Genomic DNA, 26,075 nt, shown 5'->3' with positions numbered 1-26,075 from the left:
TGTTTTAATGTTTTTCTGTGTTTTTATACACAATTAAACATGCATTTATTTTATGTGCATTCATTTTATGTGCTTCTCAGAGATTTTTGTGAGCAGCGTTACAACAGGAGATCCAGCTTCCTTTTTTTTTTTTACTATACTGCTTTTTTTTCGCCCGGCCACTTCTGCCTATGACAACCAGGCCAATGGGGTTAAACAGCCCCGTGTCAAGATTATAGCAGGTCCAAATTGGCTGTATCTTTCAGACATTATTGACATATCCTGTGGATAAAGTGCAGTCACATGCCTTTTTTCTTTATAATTTTTTAGGTCAAAATTCCAAGCCAGACTGATATAATGGAAAGTAACGTTATTACTGATCACCCCAGGTGAGTGATACATAAGCTATGCAAGCTACATAAGCTATGTAACCAGAACCTAAGCAGGTTGACTGAGCAAAATAAAAATTGAAAGACAGCAACCTCCACACTCTGGATCCTTCTCTGCTCTTCTCTATGCCCCGGTTCCTGTGATGTCACATCTCCACAGGAACTGCCTGCTCAGCCAATCAGTGGCTGCAACAATGTCCCACAATATTTACTGACTGAACAGGCAATTCCTGTGTGACATGATATCACAGGAATCAGAAGATAGGAGAAACCAGGACATCCCTCTAAAGAACTCATCTGTTTTGCCAGGCACATGTTGTAATTAGTATCAGCGGTTATGGTAATCCTCAGTATCTCTAAGGAAGCCCATAACATAGTGTATCTGTTTTTGTGTGGAACCTCATGGCAAACCAAATTTGTGCTGTATTGCAATGCAGCTTTTAACAGCGCAACACTTTATCTGTACTTGCTATGGGGCTGAAAATAACATTGCAAAAATGGGGAATTTGTGATTTAAAAAGCACGCATTTCATAGCCAGGTTTTTTTTTATTTTCTGCAAGTTGTCCTAATGCTATGTTGTGTGTACTTGGCAATGCTTTACACACGTCTTTGCAAAACTTTATAATAAAAAAAATTTACAAAAAAAGTGACGATAAGTAAATTAGAATGGGTCCTAAAAATGTTGAGTAAAATGTATGGATTACATATTCACATACAATCCACACATAGGAGTAATGTAGTATGTATGTTTTAATTGGTAGCCGATACTATATCTTTTATAGGGTGAGCTCACCAGGGCAACAAATGAAAGTGTTCTACAGATGGTAACAGCATTTTTTTAAGGCACTTGGTTATTTTCCCATATTGCACATGTGGTCATAACACATCATGTGATCACTGTCATCCATCTTCTATTCTGCATGTATACACAACTACACCTGATAAATACATTCATATACATTAGTAAGATAAAGTAAAGAATCCTTGGATTTTTGCAGCACTGATTAGGAAAACTTCAGAAATAGACTTAGGGCGGTCTAATGAAAATCCCCATCCACCTGCACTGAGACGGATTTACTAAGGGCCCTTTTACACAGAAAGATTATCTGACAGATTATCTGCCAAAGATTTGAAGCCAAAGCCAGGACTGGATTTGAAAAGAGGAGAAATCTCAGGCTTTCCTTTATGACCTGGTCTCTGTTTATAGTCTGTTCCTGGTTTTGGCTTCAATCTTTGGCAGATAATCTGTCAGATATCTTTCTGTGTAAAAGGGCCCTAAGGCTCTTAGTAATCTGGCTCCCTGAGACAGGTGCAAAAATCTATGCTTGCTCCGGAGCAGCCATAGATTTTCTCGATGATTTACGCCGGCTAGGAGGAGGCCACACCTTCTCCCGCCTTGTCAGATAAATCTCTCTGTAAATGCACCCTAATAAAACCATTTAATACATATTAGTCCCACCTACTGTGTTGGATCATTTAAGATGCTGCCCTAGCAAACATTTACCATTAATATATATTTAGGAACAGCTCTCTAACACAAAGCTATTTGCTTCCATCATTAGATAAAAACCTTTTCCCCAAAATAGAGAAAGTTTATACTGAAACAAAGCTATGTATTGCATGATGTCTATTTGAGATACACTGAATGTACTTTCATTTTTTTGATACACAGGATCGGCTTGACCCTCCGTGCCACATCGCCAGCATTCATGAGTTAGATCTTTTCAGGTAAAGGTGTAATTGATAGATAAGTAATACAACCCTTAATATATCTTTATGCCCCTATTACACCGGGCATCTCCGAGAGCAAGCTTGCTCCTTGTTCCCTACTCGCGCTATTACACACGCCAACAGCAAGTGGGTAATGCGTGGGGGGCGCGGGGATCGTCCGGCAGCCCATAGGAGATAGCAGCGGTCTGCTGCCGCTCCTATTGCACAGATTGTTGTCTTTCGTCTTTCAACATGTTGACAGATGTTAAAAGACAACAATCAGCCAACTTTGTGCATGTCAGCTGATCGTTGCCTTTTAATTCACAAAGCGATTAAACGTCCATAATGGCTGATAATCGGCCAATACGGCCGATAATCGCCTTTACACACCCCTTATTAATCTGTTCAAGTGAGAGGTTGTTCCCTTAGGTCCCCCAGCAGTGCAGTTATTGGGTGTTTTCTCCCATGTAAGCTCACAAGACAAGAGAAGTTTTGATTGAACATAAATAAGATAACTACCCTATTGGCCAGTGAGTATTTTCTTATCCTTGTGTTGCAGGGTCAAACTCCACCCTGCATTTGTGGATGCCATGTCCATTTGTTGGTCATTCTCACTAGTTTACATCTTTCCGCTAATTCTGATGATATCTTGGATATTATTTGTGTAATAACGTTTCTACAGGTCCAGGAGGGTGAAATTTTACGAGTGATTTCTTGTCTGCGGGCCAAGTCTTACCAGACACTTTACACAGTGGCACTTATATCTAGTCCGGAAATGTTTTGTTCACAGTCCTAGAACCTCTGGAAAGGTTCCTATAAGAATTACATGCTCCTAGAGACTGCTCTACTCCTAGCAGTCACTTGAGCATAGAGGGTTCTTTTTTGAGCTGTTTAACGCCTTTCTACCAGATATTGTCCTGCTTAGATTGCTTCCTAACTCCTGACTGCTCACTATTTCTGACACTGTAGTCTCATAGACTTAGAGGGCCTATTACACCAACAGATATCTGACCACTTTATCTGACAGATCTTTGAAATCAAAGCCAGGAGCAGACTATAAACAGAGAACAGGTCATAAAGGAAAGATTGAGATTTTCTCCTCTTTCAAATCCATTCCTTAAAAAATCCATCAGATAAAGTGGTCAGAAATCTGTTGGTGTATTATGCCCTTACATTGTTGTAATTAGCTGTTACGGAGATATGGCTGAGGAGTGTAGTGTGCTGCTGCTGCTGCGCTTTCTCCCCATACTATATAATCTGATCAGAGGGGGTCTTAGCAGTGAGACCCACTGCAATCTTTAACTTTTGACATGCCTGATAACATATGAAAAGTTATTTTTTAAAGACAGTGACTCTTTGATTAAAGAAGTCTGGCGATTATAAAAACCGGCAGGGGCAGGGGGGAAAATAACAAGTACTAACTTATCTCTAAGCAGCCAGTCCATCAGCCGGGTTGTGATGTGTCAGCTCTGGAGATCCCAAAGCCCACGGGGGTCCCGCGGTTAGTCTGCCTTCACTACGGGCACAAGGAGAGGTAAGTTAGAACAGTGGTGCCTTGGATTACGAGCATAATTAGTTCCGGGACCGTGTTTGTAATCCAATCCACCTCTTAAACCAAAGCAAATTTCCCCATAAGAAATCATAGAAATGAAGACAATTGGTTCCACACCACCAAAAATAATGATTTATTATTCTGAATAACATGAAAAACTGATGAAACAAACATTCAGAAACAGCAGAATATGTGATATTATAAGTTACTGTACAGCAATGGAGAGGATGGGAAACACAAGGGTTGACAGACTGCAGGGAGCATGAAGGAATGAGCAGGGCAGATGTGGGCACATACATGCAGCACTCTCTGTCCAGGGTAGAGAGGGGTTACAGCTATGAAGAGATTACCCCCACAGTCCCTGTCCCCTGATGTATTGCCCCAGCCTGAAGTGGATCTGCTTATGATTTGGAAGGTGATGGGAGACTTCCTGGTTCAGAGTACAGTGCTGTAGACCCCGCTATGCAGGCCATGCCCCTCCCCCACTCGCGCTCCCAGCCAGCACGGGGAGCTCTTAAACCAAAGCAATGCTCTTAAACCAAGTCACAATTTTGAAAAAATGTGAGCTCTTAAACCAAAACGCACTTAACCAAGTTACTGTTAAACCAAGGTACCACTGTACTTGTAATCAATTTCCCCCCTGTTGGCTGCCGGCTTTTATAATCCGCTGGACTTTCCTTTTTTCTGTTTATTAACATTTCTCTTGTCCTGTGAGTTCACATGGGTGGGAATACCCCATTAATGTACTGCTAATGGGACTAATGGAAAACACATTAACATTTAGAGTTTAATCTTGGATTTGTATTACTTCTGTATGTATGCCCTCTCTGTGTTTACCTAGGGCCCTGCAGTCTGTTCTGATGAACCTCCAGTTGTTGTGGGAGTTGGTCCTGCTAGGAGAGCCACTAGTTATTATGGCTCCTTCGCCCACTAGTTTCATCTGAAATTGTACTAGCTTTGACTGGGTAATAAGTTCCTTATTTTTATATCAATTCATGTGACAAACAATAGCTTAATTGTTGGAGTTTAATGCACAAGGTGCTTTTACAGATGCACTTCATCAATACAAATAAACTGAGCATTCTATTGAATCAGCCCCTCTAGAGGAGGTGTATGCTTTCCAGCAATGCTGGGATTTGTTGTTGTAGTCTAGAAATTTTACATTTTGGTAGCATTGATAATCTTTGGTTGCTTTATGGTCTACAGAATGTCCCATCTGGTTGTGGAAATGCACTATATTTCATTAATTGCAGTAAACGAAATCCACTGCTAAATATACACCAACATACACAGTAATTTCTGCATGTAACATATGTGGATTTCATTGCAGATTTGTGACAGTTCCATAGCGTAATTTTTACACTTTGGGGGAGATTTATCAAAGGGTGTAAAATTTAGACTGGTGCAAACTGCCACAAGCAACCAATCACTGCTCAGCTTTCAGCTCTGGTGAAAGGAAAGAGGAGCTGTGATTGGTTGCTGTGGCCAGTTTCACCAGTCTAAATTTACACCCTTTGATAAATCTCCCCCTTTGTGTGTACATATCCTTACAATCCCCAAATCTTCCATGCCTTATTGCAAATAGCAGTCACTGTTGTAAGGACCCAGCTTCTAATGTTCAATTATGCTGCAGCAATGCTTTATTAAGACTATTTATAAGGTTCTATCGGAGTGAGACAACCCATAAACAACTGAAATACAAAATACAAATGCATAAACTGTATTCAACAACTGATTGGTTTGTGGATTGTGTATTTACAGATGCATTTCTCCTTTAAAGTTTTGCTCTGATTTCCGCCCATATTTCACTATTCATGACAGTGAATTCAAAGAGTACACAACAAAAACACAAGCGCCGTGAGTAAATGTTTATGCTACTTTCCTATTTTTATTCTCAAGAAAAGTTCTAGAATAGTTATGGTTCTTTTTCACTCTGCAGCCCTAGCTTGTTACTTGGAGTAACAAATCCTTTCTTCATCAAGACATTGCAGCATTGGCCTCACATCCTTCGTGTTGGGGAACCCCGAGTGTCAGGTAAGAAAAGAGCAGTGGTGACGCAGCATGCCTATTCTTATAGCATCTCTACGTAATAAAAATAATTTTTATTTACTTAATATGGAACAAATTCTGCAGCAGTTTACAATTTTGAGGGTATATAAATATGTAATCACATTACACACACTAAGGCTCCGTTCATACGGAGCAAAACAGGCGGAATTCCGTGGCGTAATTCTCCGCCGCAGCCTCCTGGCAGCCTCCTTGTCATAATGACAGTCTATAGGAGGCTAGAGCGCCTCCTCTCTCCACGCTGACTAAACCAAAGAAAAAAGCCAGACACTATCAGAGCGCACACCTCCAGATCAAGTATAATCAAATTTTATTATTACATGATTCAAAAAAAGAACAACAAAAATGAAAACACCATAACAAACATGATTAAAAACAATTAAAAAACCACATAGGTATATATGGAAACCAGAAGTGAGAGGATATAATGATCCTCCCACTACACCAGGGCCTCATTTAATCATCTTGTCCTCATGATCAAAATCAAGTACAAACATATGTCCCTAATCCTGCTGTGAAAATAAACTGTACAAAAACTGGCATTAAATTATGTTGTTGAATAACAAGATCGGAGGAGAAAAAAAGTGATGATCAATATTAAATACATGTCCTTTAAAAACCAATCCAAAATACAATATAATCCCAATAAATTCAATTTGCAATAAAGAAGAAACAAATGAACAATATATAGGTACTAATTAAAAATGCCAGAGATGTATGCACAAAACAATGGTCTAATCACCCTACACCCATGGGAACTGATGACCTGGTGGAGACCCAACGCGTGTCGTCACACACAGTGACTTCGTCAGGGGTGGAGATTAGTTGCTACGGTGTCCTTTTTATACCCAACATTATACATAGAATTCATGATACAATTTACATAATGATACATCAAAAAATACCTGAGTGGCCAAAAGACATGGAGCGTGCACCATGGCGGTCCGCATGGCGCCAGTGGCGTCCAAGTGCTGTGGTGTGCATGAGTAGAACAAAAAGTGTTATCCAATAATGAGCTCATGCGTTCCACTGTGCGTTTCAACATCTATTACATATAAACCATAATCAAAATGGCGCTATCAGCGTCTGTGTCCTCCAGTGCGCATGTGCGAGTAAGACAATATATCACCTGATTGAACAACTAAACAGCGTTCCACTATGCGTTTCAAAATCTATTACAAATCAAAATGGCGCCGTTAGCGTCTATGCTCTCTAATGCGCATGAGTAAATAAAATGTTGCATCATCTAATTAAACAACTGAACAACTGGAAATATATGCGTTTTACAGTGCGTTCCATACTTGTTTTCATATACAGCCTTCTACCCGTCACATGACCGCACCCATTTGTATTCCCTGATGCATTTCATATTTTTAACCATTTTATATTCATACCAACCAAGTATCACTATGTATCTTATCTTATGTTATTTATTTATATATAGGTAATACTTATATATATGTATATTTTGTTATATTATACATTTAATGGTTAACGCTTGCGCATCTGCTAGATTTCATAATTTTAACAATATATCCCACTGCAACAGGAACAATACCAAAAAATGAATGCATGAAAGTTACTGTCATTGTCACTGTCAGTATTCTCTATCTCGTGCGCAATCTATTCCATGATGTTAGAAATGAAGATCCAAATCCAATATAATGTTAAACTGCCCCACTCTGCGAACACTCTATTATGGCCAATATATCACAATACTGCAATCATGATCATACACTATATACAACATGTCACTTGACTCATCCAACATGTTCATTCTTCAGCGCGGAGAGAGGAGGCGTGCAAGCCTCCCATAGACTCCCATTATGACACGGAGGCTGGCGGGATTCTCCGCCACCAAATTCCGCCAGTTTTGCTCCGTGTGAACAGAGCCTACTTACTGAAACATGAGTAATGAGGGCCCTGCTCCCAAAAGCTTACAGTCTATGATGAATGGGGTTAGGACAAAAGCAGAAAGTATTTTATTTGTGTGGCGATGCAAGTCCATTAAACATAAGGGAACACTGCTGACTGAAAGGTGAGGGGATGGTAACGAAAGCCATTTAGGAAATGTTATAAACCTGCCTAACAAGATGAGACTTTAGGGTATGCTTAAAACTGTAAGTAATGGAAATGAGTCTGAGGCCCAGATTGATCAATCTGCATGAGACAAAAAGTGTCTGCCTTGCTCATAGCAACCAATCACAGCTCAGGTTTCATTTTGCCAGAACAGTTTGAGAAATGAAAGCTGGGCTGTGATGGACTACTAAAGGAAAAGAAGTAACTTTTTTCTTGTCTCATACAGATTGATAAATCTGGGCCTATGTGTTTGGGTATTGCATTCAAGAGAACGGGTATTGCATTCAAGAGAACAGGTGCTGCATGAGAAAGGTCTTGGAGGTGGCAATGAGAAGTTCAGAATATGGATGGATTTTAGTTTTAGATTTTTAGAAGAACACAAAGAATGGGGAGGTAGATAGAAATGAGGGAGATGCAGGGAGGGGCAGTGTGGAGAGCTTTGTGGGTGAGGATTTTGTACTGTATTCTGAATTTGATGGGTAACCAGTGCAATGGCTGACATGGGGGGGGGGGTGAGGCCAATTAGTAAAGAGTTCAGTGTTCAACACAAGAATAAATCAAAGCATCAGCATGAGTTTTCGTGGTTTTTAACCGTAAGCAAATGCGGGTGTTTTTGAGGTGCAGGTGAAAAGAGCATTGAATTAACTGAATACAGGTTTAAAAGAAGAGGCCTAGTCTAGCGTAACCCCAAGACAGCTGGTATTCTGCTTAGGAGTTATGGTAGTGCTACAAACAGAGATGTAAATGTCAGTAGGTGAGTAAGTAGAAAAATGAAATACAAGAAGCTCAGATTTAGATAGGATGTGATATTTGAAACAGTGGACTGACAATCACTGGTGTTTTGTAGGAGTGCAGGAGCAATGTAATTGGAAGAGGTAAATCGCTGGGTGTCATCAATGTTGAGATGATACTGAAAGCCAAATCAACTTTGTCCAATAGGGCATGTGTGAAAAGAAAGCAGGAAAGGATCCAGGAGTGATCTCTTATAGGGCTGGGCGGTATACCGTCAAAATACCGATACCGTCTCTGGCGTCGGTTAACCGACCTCAACTCTGTCAGGACAGTATCTGCGGTATTTCTCCCCTCCCTCCTCCTCCTCCTCACCCTGCGGCCGCATGCTCTGCTCCCCTCTGTTAATCTTCCTGAGGAGGAAGACTGGAGATGTGACAGGCTGCGCACAGGCGTGCTGTGTGCTCAGTGCTGTTGCTGCTTCCGGGCGGCTCTGGAAGCTGCACAGCATGCCCTGCCTCCCCTCTCCCGTACATAAAGTGGCTGCTGGGGTCAGGTATGGGTCAGCACATCCTCCCCCCACCGGGCACCGCACTCTGTCCCGCACAGGAATCCTCCTCGCCTCATCTTTTGGCAGTGGTGAAGCAACCGTGTGTGACGATCTGCCCGGGACGCTGCCGGCAGATATATGTGCTACAGCACTGAGTGACAGGGGGCAGAGGATTCCTTCCTGTGCGGGAGAGAGAGGCCGGGGGAGCATGGAGGTGCTGACCTATAGCTGACCCCAACTGTATGTGCGGGAGAGGGGGGGGGGGTGACTGGGGGCAGATATTAGATAGAAAGGTATAGGAGCTAGAGAGATAGATAAATGATAGATGTAATGATAGATAGATAGATAGATAGATAGATAGATAGATAGATAGGAGATAGATAGATAGATAGGAGATATCTATCTATCTATCTATCTATCTATCTATCTACTATCTATCTCCTATCTATCTATCTATCTATCTATCTATCTAGTAAGTAGATAGCCCACGGCACTCAAAGGGTTAATGGTGCGTAATGTACTGTAGATTTATTCAAAAAAACATAGTGCAGCACATCGTTTTTTTTTATAAATCTGCGTTTTGCACCGTTAACGCTTTGAGTGCAGTGGGCTATCTACTTACTATTTGAATAACGGTCAAGAGTCAAGACCTAGGTCCGCTGGCACCAACCCAACGCCAATTGAGCAGTGCTGCTTTTTCTCTTTTTTTGTATCTATCTATCTCCTATCTATCTATCGATCTATCTCCTATCTATCTATCGATCTATCTCCTATCTATCTATCGATCTATCTCCTATCTATCCATCTCCTATCTGTATGTGTGTGTATGTGTATATATATATATATATATATATATATATATATATATACACACACACACACACACACACACACTGGGGTAGATTTCTCAAACATGGTGTAAAGTGAAACTGGCTCAGCTGCCTCTAGCAACCAATCAGATTGCACTTTTCATCCCTCACAGTCTCTTTCAAAAATGAAAGGTGGAATCTGATTGGTTGCTAGGGGCAACTGAGCCAGTTTCACTTTACACCATGTTTGAGAAATCTACCCCACAGTATATAGATAGATATAGCAAAAAATATAGGCAGCACAATAAACAAACTGTGGGTGGCAGCAGATGAATCCCAGACCTTGGATCAAGTCAGCTAGTAAAAATATTCTGATGGTAATACAAACGTGAAAACTTGGATTTATTCCATATAACAATGTGCAGCAAAGTTCACAAGTAATATACAACGTTTTGGCATCTCCTACACCATTTTCAAGTGGCACTTTTAAATGGTGTAGGAGATGCCAAAACGTTGTGTACTACTTGTGAAGTTTGCTGCACATTGTTATATGGAATAAATCCACGTTTGTATTACCATCGGAAAATGGGGTTTTCAAAAGGGGTGTGGCTTTTAAAAGGGGCGTGTCGTAATTATTGTTCAATTTATCGTTACCGCCGCTACATGTACGATAAACCGCGATATTGATTTAGGCCATTATCGCCCAGCCCTAATCTCTTATGAACCCCAATGGTAAGGGGAAGAGGAGAAAAAGTAGAGCCAGCTAATATACACTAAAGGAGTGGTCAGGTAGGAAAAAAACAAGAGAGAGCAGAATCCTTGAGGCCAATAGAACTGGGGAATTGGTGATCTACAGTGCAAAATGTTGCAGAAAGATCTAAGAAGAATATCATAAAATAGCTGCCTTGAGATTTAGTTGTCAGGAGGTTATTTGACACCTCAGTTACAGTTTCTGTGAAATGTAGAGTGCAGAAAACAAATGTCAAAGGGGTACTCCAGACAAACACTATAAGTATTGCGACCATAACCTAAAGTTATACAACTTTGTAATGTACATGCATTTCAAGTGTGGTGTCCTTACCCACTTTTTTCTAAAACGTCTCATGCCATTTTGGGATGTGACGTCACAGCGTGGAGTTACTGGATGTGGGCGGGCGTCCTGCCCCAGGGGGTAGTGTGGGCGGGCGTGAGGAAGCTATATGGATCATGAGCAAATTCCCATACAGCTGTCGCGGAAGCTTTTCTGAGCAAGCTCCGCCCCTTGCAAACTCCGCAACTGCTGTGTGGGGGTTTACTCATGCTCTCTATAGCTTTCCTGCCATAGGTAGCTCCATATGAACAAGCCCCGCCCTTTTAACTCCTTAAGGACCGATGACATACCCGTACATCATTGTGCTCTTAGGGGAGTTCAGATAGGGGTCATGCCGAGACCCCGCTCTGAACTGCCGGGCACTGCCAAACGCGACCAATTAGACACTTAAATGCACAATGCAATCGTGGAGGGGTGATCCGTGCTTGTTGCTTGTTGCCGGGGCTCTGTGCCGCAATGACACTGATTCCGGCTTGGCATTTGATTACTATGGGTTCCAGCAGCCCATAGTAATCAAGTACTGATCTCATGGAACTATAAGTGCTATGATCTTTTAAACACAAGGAGAAAACAAAACCGCAAAAAATGAAAATTGGCTTGGTCCTTAACAGGTTAAGCCCCACCCCTTTTACAAGCCTTCCCGGTACATCCTCTTTAACCTGAACCAACTGATTGATTGACGCTGGCACAGGGAAGCCGGTGCCGCGGTCCGTTTTTCGGACCTCCGCTCGGTTCCCGTGCACGGCGCCGTTCGGTCCAGTGGTACCGGCCGGTGCTGAAGCACTGGAGGTCGGCCGGGCCGCCCCCAGTGGGAGGGAATTCCCTCCCCTGTATGACGCGGCTCGCTTAGAATGAATGGAGCCGCATCATACAGGGGAGGGAATTCCCCCCCACTGGGGGCGGCCCGGCCGACCTCCAGTGCTTCAGCACCGGCCGGTACCGCTGGATCGAACGGCGCCGTGCACGGGAACCGGGCAGTGGTCCGAAAAACGGGCCGTGGCACCGGCTTCCCCGTGTCGGCGCCTATCGATCCGTGGATTCAGGTTAAAGAGGATGTACCAGGTGGTACATCCTTTTTAAGAGGTTGATTATAGTGTTTGGCCGGAGTACCCCTTTAAGGGGTTGGGAAGATAATTATCAGATAGAAAGCAGACTAGTTGAGAGTAGACCAGGCATTCCAAGAGACAGATGGAATGACCTATCCGATAGCTGCACAGGATGGGTCCAGGGATTTTTTTCAGGGATTGTAATAGAATGTTTGAAGGATGAGGGAAAGATCCTAGAGGGATCAAAGAGATCAAAGAGAGAGGTTGAATATTTTAGTAAGTTGGGTAGTAGCAACAGGGGAGAGAGACTGGAATAGGGTGATTAGTGCAGATGTTGGAGAGAGAGGAGCCTAAAGACTTCATCCTCTGAAGTGGCATTCTCGGAGTGCAGTGCTGAATAATGTCCCATTTTCTGATGTTAATAAACAATACCAATGAACAAGAGAGTTAAAAACACATGCCAGGTATTCTCTACAAAAAGAATCACATCAAGAATTTCCAATCATAAGACACTAGTCGTCACATATTAAATTCAGGATTGTTTAGGCAACTACATGGTTTCTTGAACAAAACTTACCGGATTACCAGTCCTGTATGATGCTTTACATAACTTTCTTGTGGAATATCGCATGCCTACTGCTTTCTGGACCCAAACATTGACAATGTGCAGAATCTATTTCACCATTGTTAGTAGGAGGCCCAGGAACTTCATATTACACGTCTGACTAGCAGATAACCGGGCTGAGCACAATTTTTTTGTGCGTTTTCATCAGTAAGAAATAAATGCAATAAACAATTCACCCAAACCATATAAAAATAGTAAATGCAGTGTGAATTTATTTTTACCTGTAGGTGATTTGCCAAAACAAGTGAAGTTAAAGAAGATAACAAAGTTAAAGACACTGGACACAAAAATGGGTAAGATTGAATACTTCAAACTATTATTCTAACCTTGTACCTATAGTCTCGTAAGGAGATCAAAGTAAATTATGTTATGAATCAAACTGTACTACAAAATGGACTACCAACTGGTATACAAAATGCTGATAAAGCTGCAATTAGTTCAGATGGGCAACACGGTCTAAAAAATTAGAACTACTTAAAGGGTCTTGAATATTCAGCATAAGTAGCCAGGGGTTATGTATAGAGTTGCACCTAACCATGTTTAACAACTCCATGGCCAGAGCTGTTTTGGGCCTTTGTGACCAAAATTAAGTTTACCCTTTTGGAATGGTACACCCTTAGGCTATGTTCCCACTACCTAAAAATGGCAGCCATCTTTGCGGGTATTAATGGGAAAAGTGGTCAGAAATTTGACACAAAATATAATTTTTCTAGATTTTTTTCATGATATATTTTATGGCTGTTTGTTGAATGATTAATGTTTACCTCAAAAACGAGTCCACTAGTTTTCCCTGCATTGCAGTGCCAAATATGTATGCACGCATAACATATAATGTCACTTTAGCACCAATATGTGTTCTCTATATACAGATCAAGGATAACAGCGATGTTTGCGCTCAATTGGGAGCATGTACGCTGGTAGTACAAACCTCCCCTTGTATACATAGCAGTGGGGGCAGTGGAGAATCGTTGATAAAAGCATCCTACTCACAGAACCCACCCAAGTACTCATTGCCATTGCATAATGAATAGTACGAGGCAGTGCAGAGACACAATTCAGCCTTCCTATGGAGGTTCTGTTGGTGGACTGGGGAGTCAGTGGAGTAGCCGCCTGGCGGCAATAACATAAGCAACTGGGCTGTGCATTCTATTTCCTCACATGCCCCTGGCATTTATAACTACTGTCCCCCTTGCTATGTAATACTATGGTTGAGAATAAATGCTTACTGCTTCATGTGTTTCTTGTATAATTTCCCCCGATGACACCACCAAATTGTGGTAGAAATGCGTTGAGAGTGTTTGAAGCATTACAGTGGTTTATTGTATGATATAAATTGTATACGGTTGGCAATACCTGAGCTGATTCACATCATTTGCAATTGGTGTACTATATCTAGCTTGGATATAAGCAGCATATTTAGTTGGTGATGATGATGGATTCACAATAGAGTGTATTTTAATCAATATAATAAAGGTTATGTTTTCAGTTATTCCCACAATTGTGCTTTATTAGAGTTGTTTCTCACAACACAGTGGCATAGTGTGTTAGCATGTAGTAACAGTGTATTAGCACTTGGAGAGTAGGGAGTTTGATATTGTATCTGTAGTAAACTAAAATTTATTTTTGTCTATTTTCATTCTCTGTAGGGATGTACACCTCCTATAAGCCATTTCTTCACAAAGACAAGGTCCTTATTAAACAGTTATTAAAGGTAACCACTGGGGGATATAGAAATGTATAGTATTATGTAGGGTAATTTTACCTTCGTTTATTATGTTAGGCCTTTTGGCTACTCTCAAAAGATGCACAACTCATCATACATGCTATTTTTTTTTCTAGAGGGCACTCAATGTCATTTTATAGACACAATCTTAAAGGGGTAATCCAGCGCTGCAAAAACATGGCCACTTTTCCCCCTACTGTTGTCTCCAGTTCAGGTGCAGTTTGCAATTAAGCTCCATTTACTTCAATGGAACTGAGTTTCAAAAACCCCACCCAAACTGGAGAAAACAATAGGGGGAAAGTGACCATGTTTTTGTAGTGCTGGATAACCCTTTAAAGCATGCTATTCTTTCCAGAATAGAAAACACAAGCCAGACAGAAATGTTATGGATCCACTATTAGGTTACAAACCCACTTGCCGGATCTGCAGCGAGTCTCCTTGCTGCTTTTTTGCAGGGAGACTCGCTGCAGATCCCGGCCCTATACTTTCAATAGCAGAGAAACTCGCAGCAGGGATGTACATTCCTGCTGCGATTTTGTCTGCAGCCCGCCCCATTAACCCCCCGGCCGCCGGACATTATACATTACCCGGTCCCTGTTCCTGCTTGCTTCGGGGCTCCTGGTGTCTTCACGGCCCGCCCGGCCAATCAGTGCGCTGCGGCGGGGCAGCGCACTGATTGGCCAGGCGGAACGTGCCGGGAGCCGCTGAAGCAAGCAGGAGCCGGGATCAGGTAATGTATATCGCCCCCGGCCGCACGATTGCCCCCAGCCCCCGGCCGCACGATCGCCCCAGCCCTGCAGCCCCCGGCCGCATGATCGCCCCCAGCCCCCGGCCGCACGATCGCCCCCAGCCCCGCAGCCCCCGGCCGCACGATCGCCCACAGCCCCGCAGCCCCCGGCCGCACGATCGCCCCGCAGCCCCCGGCCGCACGATCGCCTGCAGCCCTGCAGCCCCCGACCGCACGATCGCCCCCAGCAAGCGATCGTGCAGCCGGGGGCTGCGGGGCTGCGGGCGATCATGCGGCCGGGGGCTGCGGGGCTGCAGGCGATCGTGCGGCCGGGGGCTGGGGGCGATCGTGCGGCCGGGGGGCTGCGGGGCTGGGGGCGATCGTGCGGCCGGGGGCTGGGGGCGATCGTGCGGCCGGGGGCTGCAGGGCTGGGGGCTAGCGTGCGGCCGGGGGCTGCGGGCTGGGGGCGATCGTGCGGCCGGGGGCTGCGGGGCTGGGGGCGATCGTGCGGCCGGGGGCGATCGGGGCTGCAGGGGGGCGGGCAGGATATACATTACCTGATCCCGGCTCCTGCTTGCTTCAGCGGCTCCCGGCACGTTCCGCCCGGCCAATCAGTGCGCTGCCCGCCGCAGCGCACTGATTGGCCGGGCGGGCCGTGAAGACACCGGGAGCCCCGAAGCAAGCAGGAACGGGGACCGGGTAATGTATACTGTCCGGCGGCCGGGGGGTTAATGGGGCGGGCTGCAGACAAAATCGCAGCAGGGATGTACATCCCTGCTGCGAGTTTCTCTGCTATTGAAAGTATAGGGCCGGGATCTGCAGCGAGTCTCCCTGCAAAAACGCAGCAAGGAGACTCGCTGAAGATCCGGCAAGTGGGTTTGTAACCTTAGTCATTTGAAACTGTCAGGATCTGTTGCAAAATGGATGTGTCATATCTGAGCCTAATTTTACAAAGAAATAGAGGAATGACAGGGAGCTGCACTAATATTTCACCTAAAACGCTGCAAATAACAAGTGGTAATATTAGACTCAACAATAATTTTTTCCTCTTCCGTAACCAGGTCTCTGAAAAGAGAACAGCAGGTAGCAGATTGACTAAAGGCACATTACATGTGAGACCATGTTTTCCCAGACAGACAATTCTGTCAAAAAGTTACTTTAGGGTGCGTTCACACCTACAGGATCCGCAGCAGATCTGCAGCAGATCCGCAGCAGATTTGATGCTGTGTTCAGTTATTTAAATGAAATCTGCTGCGGATCCGCAGCAGAAAATACGCTGCGGATCCGGTAAGTGTGAACGTCCCCTTAAAGTTACTTGTCATAAAGTTACAAACGACAACTTTTTAAACCAATCATCAACAATTAGTTATTTGATTTAGGTTTAGCATGTCCATGCACTCTGTTAGGTTGGTGCAGGTTAAATAGTAGTCAAATATATGGTATATAACAACTGCACTCGACTCCAAAGTTTATGCCTATTACGCCACCTTTTTATTTAAAAGTTAAAAGCCATATTTCAAGACATTACTTGTTAGTTAACAATCCTTTCATACGGTGTTAGTATACCCAATCCTGGGGCGTTTCGGTCACTTGGACCTTTGTCAACCAAGTATACTACTGGTGGTGGGAAGAAAGGAGAAGTGGTGCCTCTAGTTGCTAGTGACTTTCTTGGATGGCAGCCGGAGTCATAAATATCTCTATTAACACATTTTCATCAATCTATTAGTTATACACTGTATATAGATAGATAGATTTGATTTAAAACTACTGGACTTCTCCTTACAGGGTCTGCAGAAAAAACTCCCTTCTTCCGCACTCAGCTCATTGCTGCAGAAACATATGTTTGATTTAACCCAGAGCTTTATTCTCCCCCTGGTAAGAATCAGCTTTATTTTCTATTCTGTTTTAAAGGGGTATTCCAGGGAAAATCAATAATTTAGCAATGGAAAGGGTTAACCAAGGTTAACCCTTTCCTAATATACTTACCTGTCCGTTTTTGGCCCCCCAAGGAGATCTCCCGTCCGGTCACGTGATGGTCCAAGCTGTGACTCGCGGATCCTCTTCTTCCGGTTCGGTGACGTCACCACCCGGCCGGCGACTGACTCTTTCTTATTAGCAGCAGAGCACTGAACCCTGACTGACTTGTAGTGTGTAGCCAATCAGGGTTTAGTGCTCCTGCTGTACGAAGTTAGCCGGGTTCTGATCCCCCCGGCCCCCTCCTTCTCTATCATTACAGCGATCCCCCCAGCCCCCTCCCTGTGCTATAAGCCCGATCCTCCTTGCCTTCTCCTTCCTATGTAATCTGTCCTGATCAAAGATAGCTCACCCGCATCCCCCAGTGTGCTGCGGCGCCGGCCCCCGTATCTGCACTTATTGTAAGCAGCTGTTCTCAGCTGACAGGCGCTGTGTGTGTGTGTGTGTGAGGCAGGAGAGAGTTCATGCTTGCTCCGTACACAGCGCAAGCATGAACTCTCTCCTGCCTCACACACACACACACAGCGCCTGTCAGCTGAGAACAGCTGCTTACAATAAGTGCCGATACGGGGGCCGGCGCCGCAGCACACTGGGGATGCGGGTGAGCTATCTTTGATCAGGACAGATTACATAGGAAGGAGAAGGCCAGGAGGATCGGGCTTATAGCACAGGGAGGGGGCCGGGGGGATCGCTGTAATGATAGAGAAGGAGGGGGCCGGGGGGATCAGAACCCGGCTAACTTCGTACAGCAGGAGCACTAAACCCTGATTGGCTACACACTACAAGTCAGTCAGGGTTCAGTGCTCTGCTGCTAATAAGAAAGAGTCAGTCGCCGGCCGGGTGGTGACGTCACCGAACCGGAAGAAGAGGATCCGCGAGTCACAGCTTGGACCATCACGTGACCGGACGGGAGATCTCCTTGGGGGCCAAAAATGGACAGGTAAGTATATTAGGAAAGGGTTAACCTTGGTTAACCCTTTCCATTGCTAAATTATTGATTTTTCCTGGAATACCCCTTTAAGCTTATGCAGTCTAAGGGTATGTCCAAACAATGTTTTTTGATGTAAAAATATGGCAGTATTTTGATAATCATGATAGTTATTATCATGCCATAAATATCAACATACAGTCATATTTTCACCTCAAAAAACATTCAGGGGGGGGGCTTTTATCAAGATCCCTGCCCCTTTTTTCTAGCTGGACTTACTAAGAGGCCCACGCCTCTGGCCAGCCCTGTGCCTTGCGCAGGCATTGCGCGACAAATCTACACCTGCTCAGGAGAAGATATAGATTTTTATCATGATTTACACCTGTGAAATCGTAAATCGTGATAAATCAGGAGCAGGAGGAGGTCATGTTTTCTCCTCACTTTGCTGAGCCCTCTGTACCCATCTATAAGGCGACCAGAGGATACGGTTGGCATATGCCACGGAAAATGGGCAAATCTGCCCCTCTTCTGTGGCATACGCCTAGGATGCATCTTGATAAATGTCCCCCATTGTGTGAACACACCCTAAAGCATTTCTCTGTGTGTTTCAGGAACGCTATATGGGAAGCCTAATGCCACATCATAGCGCCATTACACCCTGGAAGGTTAGTCACTGCACTATTCTCTACTTAATGCACTATGCTGGGTTCACACACAGTATTTTGCTCAGTATGTTGGTCCTCACATTGCAACCAAAACCAGGAGTGGATTGAAAACACAGAAAGGCTCTGTTGATACAATGGTGAAAATGAGTGGATGGCCGCCATATAACAGTAAATAACGGCCATTATTTCAGTACAACAGCCGTTGTTTTAAAATAACAGCAAATATTTGCCATTAAATGGCAGCCATCCACTCATTTTCAACATTGTGTGAACAGATCCTTTCTGTGTTTTCAATCCACTCCTGGTTTTGGTTGCAATATGAGGACCACAATACTAACTGAAATATACGTAGTGTGAACCCAGCCTTCAGCTGTATAAATAGGAGGACTTTTTAGGGTGTTTTTTTTATTATAACAATGCATTGAAAATCAAACTGTTAAGCTGCTGTCTGTTAGGTGAGGGTCACACTGTGTTTTTGCTGTCCATTTAACAAATATGTTAAAAAGTAAAAATGGATGCAAAGAATAGATGCTGCTGTATGCCAGCAGCATCTACTTATGTTCTGAAAAAAAAAAAAAAAAAGATTTTAATCGATCCATTTTGTTTATGTTCAAATAAGTGTAAGCTGAGCTGCTACACAATGAGCAGAGCCATGCAAACATGGACGCAGCAGCCCCTGAAAACTGTGAAATTGCTCCTTCATTTACTACTTTATGTACCACTCTTGCATTTTAAAATTCCACAGCTGAAAAATAATTTCTTTTTAACATCAATAGCTTACCTTCCCCAGTCCCCTAGTTTGTAGTGTGGGCTCTTCCACCAGTGATCCTTACTGAATTTCAGTTCTTATGTTCATGTAGTATATCATATTGTGCTAACATGGTGAGAAATTATGACTACATTTGTAAATCTCTGTCTGGATGCACAGAATCCCCCACAAGTACGGCCATTTCAGCAAGAAGAGCTAATGAAGATGTTAGAACATACAGGTCCACAGTATACCTCAACAATAAAGGGGGATTGGATTGGACTCTACAGGTGAGTCGGGAAGATTCTTAGATGCAACAAGGGATGTTATTGTTACCAGCAGAGAACAAGGGAGATCTAAATCTTCATAGGGCATTAAAGTCTTCATACATTAGTATAAAGTGTATGGAAAAACTGACACAGACAGATGATGTCCATAGAGATAGGGGTTGGGCGTGATGTAAATTCAGATAGATAAACCACCACCAGAGCTGTCTCCTCATAGAGAACACATAAATGCTTGGTTGTGCTGAACATTCCTGTGTTTGGGGAAGTCAGGAGAGAGAACTGTCAGCTGAACAATTGTCCACATTGAGGCCGGGTTCATTCTACGTAAAACACCGGGCGTTCAGTGTCAGTGAAGTTTATCCCGGCCAGTGCTGGCCTGATAAACTTCAATTCTATTGAATTGAAATGCAGGCGCATCCGTGTGCGCCTGCACCCCAATTCACCATTGAACACAATAGAGTGCGGCCGGAGCCGCACTTTCCATTGTGTGACCTGTCAGGCTTGTGCAGCCGCTATTCAATGAATAGTGGCTGCACAAAACTGACATGTCAGTTTTTTGTGCGGCCGCTAGGGATCCCTGCCGGTGCTTATACTATATGTATACACTCCTGCTGGGATTCCCTCTGACTGCAGAACAACTTAAATTTTGTATTAATCACGGCCGTTGTTGCAAATAATATATTCTAGTAGGATCCTGTTTTGTTTAAACTGCTTGACTGTCTCTGATCCCATGCTTATTGTAGACGGTTCTTAAAGTCTCCCCATTTTGATGGCTGGTATCGGCATAAGCAAAAAGAGATGAGAGAAAGACTTGAAACCGCACATCTCAAAGTCATCTGTGAAGCAGTGAGTGTTGTTACAACATTTAAATGGGCACTGTCATTTAGAACATTTAGAAGAACCTTTGACATGTCACAGGCACATATAAAGTAGTTCCATCAGTATCCAAGTAGAAAAAATCTCTTTTAGAAATCCAAGTACATACATGCCATATTTTAGCTTAGCAAGGTCTTTACCTCATAAAGTCCCTGGTAAGACAGAATACAGCATGTATGTACTTGGATTTCTAATAAAGATGTGAAGATTTTCCCTACTTGGATGCTGATGGAACCGCTTTACCTGTATTGTGGATTAGTGGTGGATCAGCGCGCATCCTTCTTCTCTCTTGTGACATTTAATTTTATCTCAGTGCTATTGAGTCTTTGATTTTGCATGTAACAGGGACAGAGTTTTGTCCTGCATATCCATGAAAACTACTATTAGGGTGGGTTCATACTAAGGAATTCTCGCGGATAATATCCGCGGAATTCCGCTGTCTGTCCGCGCGCCTTTCCGACGGCTCCATAGACACCACTCTACGGGTTGCGTATTCCGCTATCCGCCAAAAGAAGTAACATGTCACTTCTTTCGGCGGATAGCGGAATATGCCGGCCCATAGAATGGTGTGTATGGAGCCGGCGGAAAGGCGGGCGGCCGTGCGCGCGGACAGACAGGGAAATTCCGGACATTATCCGCGAGAATTCCTCAGTATGAACCCACCCTTAAGGGTATTTCTTTATCACATATTACCAAGCAATTGGTAATGCAATGTAATTTTTGGTTGGTTGGTTTTCTTAATATAGGTCAAATACAACCACACAATACTAAGTTTCAGTAGCAAATAAATCTTTTATTTTATAGCATTAAAAATACAATTTATTAAAAAGAGGGTAAACCATGCATTAAAAAGATAGTGGCAATCCCGGAGGGTATTTAAAAGTTCAAAATACAATATTATTGCCCACCTTTCAAAAGCTGCAAAAATTAGGGCATCATATCACACATATCATTACAGGGTCCATATCAAAATAGAATAAAGTGCAAGTGCAAAAAAATATAAGCTACCTGGGAGTCTCAATGTATAAAGTGCTATATGCAAATAATTACATACTTCACATCACTTCCCACTGATATAGCTGGACCACATTTCGCCCTTCAATCTCTATTACCCCGCAAAGGTTTGGGACAGGATAGACATATTACCTATGAGTCAATGACAATCGCACTTTTCCGGGACGCCACCACCCCGATGCAATTAGCATGTGGTGTATAATGTACCTTAAAAAACAGCATCAGGGATACAGGATGGAGCTGCAGATCCCCATAATGTAGTAGCATAGGTCTGTGTGGTCACATGACAGCAATAGGGAAGGAGGTGTGTTCAACATGGACCAATCAGGAAGTGAGAATCACAGAGCTGTGTAGGAGGACAGTGACAGAAACTTCTCAATACAGCAGTGTGAATGGCGGAGTGTGAGTGCAGGCAGATTATAGCAGGGATAGAAAGGATGGGTCAGAGTAGAGTGCTGTAGACACCACTATGCAGATCATGCCCCTCCCCCACTCCCCCTCCCACCCAGTACAGGGAGCTCTTAAATCAAAGCAATGCTCTTAAACCAAGTTCCAATTTTTAAAAACTGTGAGCTCTTCTTGCAAGACGCTCTCAATCTAATATACTCCTAAACCAAGGTACCACTGTACAATGAAATCCTGGATGATCTAAACAAATATGACATGATATGTATATAACGGATGTATTTTTTTTTTTTGTGTGCATTTTCCACAGAATATAACAGCATGGATAAAGAACAAATCAGAGGTGGAGATTGTGGATCTAGTACTGAAACTAAGAGACAAACTGGTATTGTTTCTAAATTCAATTACTCGGTTAATGTCACATTTTTCACAGTATTCTGAATAGCAAGAATTATCATTAGGTTATGTTCAGATCAGACTTTTGCCATTTGAATAATCTGTCACGGATCACCGACAGATGTCTCAAACATTTAATCACATTTCTAATTTTCATCTTGTATGTCACAGGCAGATTCACATTTTTTATGGTATGTTATTACATTTAGGCTATGTTCACACTGCGTAAAACTACGGCCGTAGTTCTCGCTGCAGAACTACGCCGTAGTTTTACGGGGTGGGACATAGGTGGGACCTATGTGCAATGGGATCCTGGCCGGAGCGTACACACATCGTACACGCTCCGGCCGGGAGCCCATGCGGTGCCGGAAAAAACTGACAGGTCAGTTTTCTGCGGCCGGAATGCAGTGAATGGCAAGCTCTGATGCGCACGCATCAGAGCTCCACAGCCGGAAAGATCATCCGGCCGGTACTTAATGGGGTCACGGAACGGCCGGTTGTTCACGTAATGTGAACATAGCCTTAAGTAGGAACTATCAGTAGGTTAGACAAATCTAACCTGATAGCTCCCTAGTGTGTACAGGGCGCCGAGGAAGAAATCATGTCTCTTACCTTAATCCTCGGCACTGTTCCCTTGTAGTTTTATTGTGGTGCTCTGTCCGGTAAGGCCATATGAAGCACTGCCCCACCCCACTGAAAAAGTAAGCTGGCCAGGGACGGACGGCTTGACGCTCCAGGGCCGGGCAGGGCAGTGCTCCAAACAGCTATACCGGAGCAAGCACTACATAAAAAATGCACAGGAGAAGCGTTGAGAATTAAAGGTAACATAGCTTTTACATGTACCTTCATCCTCAGCGCCCCATGCGCAGTAGTCCCCTTTAAAACTCTTATTTTTATTTTTTTAGAAGGTGGATGGGGATAAGTGTCTGGTTGTGGAGGGCCCAACTCCCTGCTGTATGGGGCATTTTGTCAGCACATGCTCCATGCATTGTCTCTAGTATCTCCATCACCTTCATAGACAATCCACTGTTCTATGTAGCGGGTAGGGTCGGGGTCACGATCTACGTATAGCATGGGAGGGGGGGTGAGAGGTTCAGAACCCCACAATTGAACACTTATCCCTCTCTTGTGGACAAAGTAGGGTATGGAATACCGCTTTTAGTTATTCTGTTGCTTTTTTTTTTCTTTGCTTGTTAAGAAAAAAAAAATTATAATAACATTTTGGTGGCATTGTTTTTTATTTAGACAATTTTTAACATACATTTTATAGGTAAATTGAATGGATGGACACCATTTAATGGCAATAATGGCTGGTATTAAAAAAAACAGACATATTTGCCATTAAATGCCATCCATCCACTCAATTTCAACAGTGTGTAACTAGCCTGTGGGGGAGATTTATCAAACATGGTGTAAAGTGAAACTGCCCCTAGCAAACAATCAGATTCCACTTTTCATTCCTCACAGATGTTGGAAAATGAAAGGTGGAATCTGATTGGTTGCTAGGGGCAACTGAGCCAGTTTCACTTTACACCATGTTTGATAAATCTCCCCCTGTGTTTTTAATCCATTCTTGGTTTTGTTGCAAAATCTGACCAAGATACTGTATGGGAACATAGCCTTAAGTGATACTGTCACCCTCTCTCTGTATGAGGACTTCTCTACACAGCTGTAAAGCCTAAATTCTACAGTTTTAATACCTTAGTTTATAATAGATTTTTGGTGTTTGGTCCAGTGAAAATGCTTTTTATATTCATCGGTGGATTGTGCCACCTGGGTGGAGCCTAACAACCGCTGTCCCACTTCGCCCATCAACATTGGTAGTCCCCGCCCCTACTGATCTCATCGCCGCCTAGGCCGGCCCATTCCAGTGGTTGCCAAGGGGACGGGGCCTAACTCCGATGATAAAGGACGCTGGTTGACCTCAGGGAGATCAACCAAAACACTGCAGAGACACCATCACTTGTCTCAACGTCAGTGTATTCTAGAAAATTGCCCCCTGGGAAATCAAATATGCAGAAGAACACTGCAGAGACACCATCACATGTCTCAACGTCAGTGAACTAGCCAGACCTTTCCTCCGGGAAGGAACAACCAAGCCAAAGGCGTTCCCCAGTCAAGGAAACCACCTCAGCAAGGTATCCATCCACAGACAGCAGTTTCTGGGTTTTTGCCCCTCATCAGTATGGAGTAGGTTTCTGGCTAGTGGGAGCAATGACTAGTAAGTGCATGCAAAAGGACGCTGGTTGACCTCAGGGAGATCAACCAAAAACACCGCAGAGACACCAACACGTGTCTCAACGTCAGTGTATTCTAGAACATTGCCCCCTGGGAAATCAAATATGCAAAAGAACACTGCAGAGACACCATCACATGTCTAGACGTCAGTGAACTAGCCAGACCTTCACTCCGGGAAGGAACAACTAAGCCAAAGGCGTTGCCCAGTCAAGGAAACCACCCAAGCAAGGTATCCATCCACAGACAGCTGTTTCGGGGTTTTTGCCCCTTATCAGTGTGGAGTAGGTTTCTGGCTAGTGGGAGCAATGACTAGTAAGTGCATGCAAAAGGACGCTGGTTGACCTCAGGGAGATCAACAAAAACACCCCAGAGACACCATCACGTGTCTCAATGTCAGTGTATTCTAGAACATTGCCCCCTGGGAAATCAAATAAGCAAAAGAACAAATATGCAAACAAATATGCAAAAGAACACTGCAGTGTTCAGTGGTTTGGTTGTTCCTTCCCGGAGGAAAGGTCTGGCTAGTTCACTGACGTTGAGACATGTGATGGTGTCTCTGCAGTGTTCTTTTGCATATTTGATTTTCCAGGGGGCAATGTTCTAGAATACACTCACGTTAACACACGTTGATGGTGTCTCCCTGCGGTGTTTTGGTTGATCTCCCTGGAGGTCAACCAGCGTCCTTTTGCATGAACTTACTAGTCATTGCTCCCACTAGCCAGAAACCTACTCCACACTGATGAGGGGCAAAAAACCCCGAAACAGCTGTCTGTGGATGGATACCCTTGCTGAGGTGGTTTCCTTGACTGGGGGAACGCCTTTGGCTCGGTTGTTCCTTCCCGGAGGGAAGGTCTGGCTAGTTCACTGACGTCGAGACATGTGATGGTGTCTCTGCAGTGTTCTTTTGCATATTAGACTCCGATGATGTCATGGGGGTGGGGCCTACAGTGCCGCCGTGGGCGGGGCAAACTGGAACATCCCCCGTGAAGCCCCACCCAGGTGGCACAATCCTCCAACAATAAAAAGCATTTTCACTGGACCAAGGACGAAGAAATATATTATAAAGTAGGTATGAAAACTGCAGAATTTACGCTTTACAGCTGTGTAGAGAGAAGTCCACATCAGAAAGGGCGTGACAGTGTCACTTTAAAGCAGGGAGGGGAACTTTCGGCTCTCCAGCTGTTGCAAAACTACAATTCCATCATGCCTGGACTCCAAAGCTTTAGCTGTGCAGGCATGATGGGAATTGTGTTTTGCAACAAGCTGGAGGGACTAAGGTTCCCCATCCCTGCTTCAAAGTATCTTTAACACATTACATCTGATGAGAAATTAACTGTGACTTGTATTAATGGTCTCTATTTTCAGGTTCGGGGCCCATAGACAACATCTTCCTGTCAGCCCTGTTTCACTGAACAGACTGAAACTTCATCTTGATGAAGTTATTGGCTCCCTCCTGAAGATCTTCAAA

General features: G+C 43.8%; 1 pseudogene; it reads left to right on the top strand.

The window, feature by feature from the left end:
- Positions 1 to 1,155: 1,155 nt before the first annotated feature.
- LOC138775585 (protein DENND6B-like) lies at positions 1,156 to 26,075 on the top strand (annotated as a pseudogene).

The sequence above is a fragment of the Dendropsophus ebraccatus genome, unplaced genomic scaffold, assembly GCF_027789765.1.
Source record: "Dendropsophus ebraccatus isolate aDenEbr1 unplaced genomic scaffold, aDenEbr1.pat pat_scaffold_1801_ctg1, whole genome shotgun sequence".
NCBI lineage: Eukaryota > Metazoa > Chordata > Amphibia > Anura > Hylidae > Dendropsophus > Dendropsophus ebraccatus.
Note: the sequence above shows the minus strand (reverse complement) of the source record. Positions and strands in the feature narration are given on the sequence as shown.